General features: G+C 32.2%; 1 pseudogene; it reads right to left on the reverse strand.

Moving 5' to 3' along the window:
• Nucleotides 1-3,055: 3,055 nt before the first annotated feature.
• On the reverse strand, nucleotides 3,056-3,155 carry LOC122099659 (annotated as a pseudogene).
• Nucleotides 3,156-6,880: the final 3,725 nt, after the last annotated feature.

Raw genomic sequence — 6,880 nt, forward strand, 5'->3', positions numbered from 1 at the left:
AGTGGTACAGTGATCAACTTGAGCGGAAGAACACAGGGACAGTACACAAGCCCAGAGTCAAGCGCCACAACCAACCAAAAAAAAAAAAACAAAAAGAAAAAAAAGGAAATAGGTAACTGTAATATAAAAACTCCAAGTTCATAATCAATTTATACCTCCCTGGTGAAAGGAACTGCTAAACTATAACATTCTTGATTTCTAGCTCAAAATTTTAGAAATCATATTCTATCCCATGACAAAACTGCATTGCATGGAGACCCTCATCTCTGTTTAACACAGTCATACTGAAAGAATAACCTTCCCAATTCCTGATGGAAACAGACTGCCGGTCTATAGACCAATCATTTCCACATTGTAGCTCACATAAGTTGTTTACCATTAGAAGTATTTTGATTGCTTTTTATACCCAACATTTTGAGAGAAATGTATTACATTAAAATGCTATTAAAGCAAAACTAATATAAAAATCACCTTTGACCCCAGATAAATATTTTACCTTTCATATACCCAAAAATACAGTCTTACCTATCATTAATGTTAGGAACTAGAGGTTAAAAATCATAGACACCAAGACCTAAGCATCAATTAAAGACTCTCCAACTTGTGAATACAATTGGTTTAAAAAGATATCAATACTACTGCACGTTTTTCAAAATTTCTTGTGATACTGAAGATTCAATCATAAAATATTTACACTTGAAAACAACTCATTTTCTTGGGAGTAGGACACAAAACACAAGATTAATACTAATCATTTTCAAATACCTTTATTTTTCTACAAATTCACTCTTATAATTATAAAGAGTGTGAAACTAACTGAAGTACAGAGCCACAAAGGTAATAATTAAACTGCATCATCTACATTCAAAAAACTATTACTAGAAAACAAAATTATACTAATAATTAGCTCACCAAACCACTTTATTCTATTTTATTTACTTTCATAAAAACTGGGTTTTCATAAAATGATAGATTAAAAAAGCCTATATACCCACTTACATCTTCAGAACTTAAAAATATTTAGTTAAGAAAAGTCTTTAGCTCTATAGTCAATGAACTGAAATAATACTAAAATATTCAAAGGCTTTTCAGAAATTGCAAAACTAGCTCTGGGTTGTTATGTATATTGGAAAAGATATTCGAAAAGCCTTATTTGTTAAATTTGGGATAGTTACTCCCACAAAAGAACCATTAGTGAAGATCTAATTGCATGTACAAAACAAGTTCAAATGCATCCACAATCTGGAGGTGACACAAGCTTTTTGTATGTTTGTTTTTGAAAGGTATACATAACAAGCATATCCACAATACTGTTTTCAGTCAATATGATGGGATATTCAAACCTAAAAAATACAGGGTTGATTATCTTAGTGAGAATAGATATGATGTTACAAAGAAAGTTATTTTCAACAGAAATCTGGAAAGAGTTTATCCACCTTGTGTTTCACAGGAATAAACAGAGAGTAATACCTGTTTGGTCAAGTAGGTCAAACTCACTCCATGAGTATATCTTAAAAGTTTAATCAATTTAAGAGGTCAAATACATGTTTTGTACTGACAGTCATCTTACAGCAATAACTTACTACCTAATTATATCTGCATCTTCTTACCTGACATATAACAAGAGCTGAAATTGGTCTCTTTTATCTAATTTAATGTTGTGTATGCTTTGATTATGATGATGTTATTATTTGACAAATAAAATGTACAGAAGAGTGACTCCATAGAAATGACATGACAGAACACTGATAAATAAAAACATTGCAACACTGTTAGCTCTTTTCAGCCTCACCATTTCCACATTGGCAAGCAACATTGCAACAGCACACTCACACATATACACATACACACATGTGTGCACATGTACACACATATATATGCATGCTAAATTCAGGGTTTAGTACAAAAAAGTACAAATAAAATATTAGTGATTTGGACAAACGTTAATTTGCCTTATTACAAAATAATACACAATCCAGTCACCATGGGTGTTACATTTTACTTGCCTCGCCACATGTGACCACTTAATTTATGTTAATTAATTAATTCATTCATTTGTTTTGTGCTAATACTAGCCTTGAATTCAGGGCCTGGTTCTGTCCCAGAATTTGTTGTTTTTTTGTTTTAAAAATTTATAAAAATTGTTCTCCTAAGTCATAATGGTTTGGTTAAGTTTCTTAATTTTCAAAAATGCCAATCCATCTTTGTGTCTGTACAAAATATTTTCACAATACAAAGCAACGGCAATATCTTACTTTAAAAGTTCATGGATTCAATGGTATTCTTCAAGTGAATTGCCTGACTTTGATGTCAAATTGTATTCAAGAGTTGTTTGTATACATCTCTAATGATTTCTGCAGAGTTTGTGATTTTTTAAATCAGAAATCATTTTAACTTATCTGTTGAAATGAGTAGTACAGAAACTAAAAATATTTCTGGTGCTTGTCTGAAAAAATTATATTTTAAAATAATCTGTATTTTGTTTGTATAATGTCCATAATCTATTTCATTCTCTCCTAGATATAATGCTTTGAATTCTACATTATTCTATATTATATAGGTTCATTAATAAATGTGTTATTTCAGATAGCATTCCATATAGAAAAAGTTTAAGATTCCTTTTTTACCTAGGTCCTTATAGTATTTTATTTCTTTGGGATAAAATGACAATGTTATCTACTTTCAACAGTTTTGTAAAGATTATGCTATATAAAGGCCTTTCTAAGGTGAGGATTTAATACACTGATGTCAAATTAACTTTCAGTTCAATGAATTATATGTGTTGTTACATTTGTATTTTTTATTGTGAAAATACTGTACCGAGGGGTTACAATTACATGGGCAAGATAATGAGTAAATTTCTTATCAAGCATTGTAGCCTCCTCCTTTGTTTCCGCTTCCCATCCCTTCCCATCCTCCCCCTGCCCCCCCACTCAATCCTCCCCACTACCCCCACCCCGCACCAAAGTTGTAAAGTTCATTTTTGACATAACAACTTGTATTTTTGTAATCAATTTTTTAATAACTGTTTTTCATTTCTTGCTTCTGAAGAATGAAAAATATTGAATTCTTCACAAATTTTCATATCATCCTTTTGCAAATGCCATGATAATCTCTATATTGTTGTAATTTGGGTAAACGTTCTGCTGAAGCATGTAGTATCCTGTAAATTTAAGTAGTTAATGATGCAATCTTTATACAGGCATATATCCTTGGTTGACTGTTTGTAACCAGGAAACCTTATTGTTCCTAAAAATGCTATTGATCTTAATTCTCTAAAATTCTGTGTATATTGGAAAAAACATATTGTTTGGTCGATTGCTCACATTTGCAATTTTTTGTCAATGACAATTTCAAGTTTTTTTCATTTTAAATTTGATCATACTTTGAAGCCTTTATAGCTAGGTCCAAAGGTGATAGCTTTTCAAGTACTTATTTATCAACTGAGTTAGCTTTGTGGAGCTAATGGATTCAAAGCAAGCCTTGCTTAATAGTTACTTCTAAACTTCTGGGCTTAAAATTTCCTAAATGAGGTCGTACTGGCACAAATGTCTACCTGACCATTTACTCTTCTTTCATATAGCAACAGACCAACCAGAATATCTTACCCTGACAGCATAGATTGTCTTACTGGAACAAAACTAATCTTAGTTAAAAAGGATCATGGAGAGATGAACAATTAAGACAGAATCATTTAGACTAGAAGGTATTTTATCAAAATATAATTGTTTCTTATACCTAATATTTCAAAAGTAGCTAAAGCCAAGAAGATGAAAAAGTTTTCACATGCATGATTACCTAATGTCCTGGCAAGTCTACCATCCAACCAGGCAGGAATTTACACGACTGCCTTTCTTTCACCAAATATTTTCATAGTTACAAGAAAAGTCTATATGTTTCTCCTTGATATTAGGCCTTAAATTGGTGATGTTTATCACAGTGTTTCCTCTTGCCTCTAGGATGTAAATCTACAAATGGTAAAGCTTTAGGTCCAACTCTGCCAAACACTGAGGTAGAAATAATGGAGCAATACTTTAAAACACAGTTGCTTTTGATGCCCCAACCACAACAGTACATTGCAAAACATGTGCCTTTTTCTTACATTATATATAGTTATATATTTTATCTTTATACGTGCTAATATTTTATTTCACACAGTGAAACTTACTAGAATTAATTGATAATTTGACATATAAATAGATTGGAATATAAATAATAAGGTTTAGAATGTACATTAGAATATAAAAAGCATCAATTCAATGTCTTCGGTATAAACATTTGATACCTTCTAAGTGTTCTTGGTCTTCTGAATTCACATTGTAAAAAAAAATTATTGTTTTCCTCTAATCTTTAAGGGACTTTACCCTGCTGATCTGTTTATTGTTTTAATTCACTGATGCCAAAATATTTTTCTCCAATTTCGGAAGCCTTCCCAATGATTATACCCAATTTTTCTGATATGATATCTAAAAGGTATTACTCTTCTGCAGGACCCATGGGTACTAGGATCCCAGGTCCCAGTTATCTGCTTCATCAGATAACAAGGGCAAGATATCACACCTAGACTCATGAAACATGTCAACAGAAAGTAATTGAAAATACATCTCAATTCCTTACGGCACCAGAATTAGCAGTATGCAATTGTGAAATGCAATGCAACTTAAAATGCAAGATGAGATCACAAAATCTAACAGAAAGTACAGCAATTCAAACTTTCAAAAAAATGAACAGACCATATGTGTGACCAAGATCACAAATGTCACAAAATTATTTTTAATACCCCTCTTCTAATGATTACTGAAAGATTTAGTCCAGCATAAGTAGGCCAAAAAAACAGTTCCTGAACGATAGATCCATAATTGGTCTACCAAGGCTAGGAAAACTTGACTTCAGGTCAAATATAATTCACAAAAACATTAATTGAGAAGATCGTTAATGCTTCAAAATACTGGTACTTCAGTAAAACTTGGTTCTGTTGTATAAAAATGTTATCATTCACAAACAAATGACAACCTACATTTAATCTCCTGAAAACAGATTCCTTTTCAAATAATATTTTAAAAATCACATTCACCAAAATAACATTTGACACGTAGACGATAGTGATATTACAAATTTTTCAAGTTTAGGGTGCAAGTTACAATAGAGTTGATTAATTTCTCCAGCACTAATGCCAAGCAGTTTCAACCATTCATTAAAGTGCAGAAATAGTACCACCCACCATTTGTGTTGTTCAGTAGGTGCCTTCCAGAAATGTGTCAAATAGAACAACCTTCCATAATCCAAACCCAAACACTAGCTAATATAGTAAGTTTTATCACTTAATAAGGTACATTTTAAAAAGTCACAAATAGATGCTTTATCATATGTTGTTTTATGTTTTCCCTATCTGTCTAACATAGTAAGAAATATGACTTAAAGTCATGAATATGGGTACTCATCAGAGATGTGACAAACATAAAATCTGTCTTCTATTTCTATCATATTCCTCTATAGTAGTAAATCATGGTTTTCTTCTTTTTCCAAAACTTATAGGTAGTAGAAAATATTATCCCATGTAAAATAAAATAATCACAAACCTTTTAACAAAGTCATTTTATAAAATTTTGTAGTTAGGAATATATTCTAAGCCATATTTAAACTTTCTTGTTGAATAAAGATTAATCTTCCAAATGGATGAGAATAAAATCATGTCTAGGTCCTTCAAGTCTCCAGTCTTGCAAATTGTTATTTCAGATGAATAAATTATGGAAATATAAGCTGACATCAGTTCAAGTATATTCAGGATTGAAACTCCATGGAATGTATTTAAACCTTTCAAAATATTAACAGACAGTTTACCAGAATGACTATCAGGAAGTTGAAACCAGAGAGGAATAATAGTAAAGACATAGAATGAATGACAAATGGAACAAGGGACAAGTACAGCTAGAATACTCAATGTACACATGTGATAAAGGACGTGGTAAATCTGAAATAAATCTTGGAGAAGGGTTTGGTTGAGAATAACAGAAGGATTCACTCTGATCCAGGAGAATTGGACAATTAGATGGACATATTTATTGTAATACACTTGCAAAACCTTTTGAAAATTAGTAAAAAACACAACAAAAAACAAAAACACTCAAAAATCACAACCAAACAGCAATCTCTAGAAAGGATGAATGTGACCACTCAAAATTTTAAATAGTTAATGAAAGGTAGTCTTGGGAAAGCAAACAAAGCTGTTCAAAGAGGGCAGTTTTGGGTAGCAGAGAATTTTGAACAGATTTAAATAGATTGTCTAAGGATATGAATCACCTATATCTGCTGCAACTATTTTCTTCTGTGAGTTCTCTTTGTCTGCAATGGATAATCCAGTCCTCAGCCACACTTTATAGCTAGTGAAGATAGAATGGGAGAAACAATATCAAGAACCCATTACTCCACTGGAGACAGAAACGTCCTCTATGTTTTCTTTCATCTCTCTTAAATACTCTTTCGTCAAACTTTTAAGGCAAGTGATTTCTTTTGTTTTTTCTTTTTCTTTTTTAATTTAATTTAATTTTATTTTATTTGTTGACATACTGTACAGAGGGGTTACAATTACATGGGTAGGATAATGCATACATTTCTTACCAAGCATTGCAGCCTCCTCCTTTGTTTACCCTTCACATCCCTTCCCAGCCTTCCCCCTCCCCCCCAATCCCAACCCTTCTCCTTCCTCCCCGTACCCCCCGCCCCGCACCGACATTGTAAAGCTCGTTTTGGACATGACAACTTGTACTTCTCATTGTTGCAACAGGTCCACCTGTTTCCTTAAACAACTGGTTTTTCCCCATGTCCTCCACAAGTTATAATGACATCAAATATAGAGAAAGCAGGGGTTATACTGTGGGGG

This window comes from Dipodomys spectabilis, unplaced genomic scaffold (genome assembly GCF_019054845.1).
Source record: "Dipodomys spectabilis isolate Male_0828 unplaced genomic scaffold, ASM1905484v1 ptg000527l, whole genome shotgun sequence".
Lineage (NCBI taxonomy): Eukaryota > Metazoa > Chordata > Mammalia > Rodentia > Heteromyidae > Dipodomys > Dipodomys spectabilis.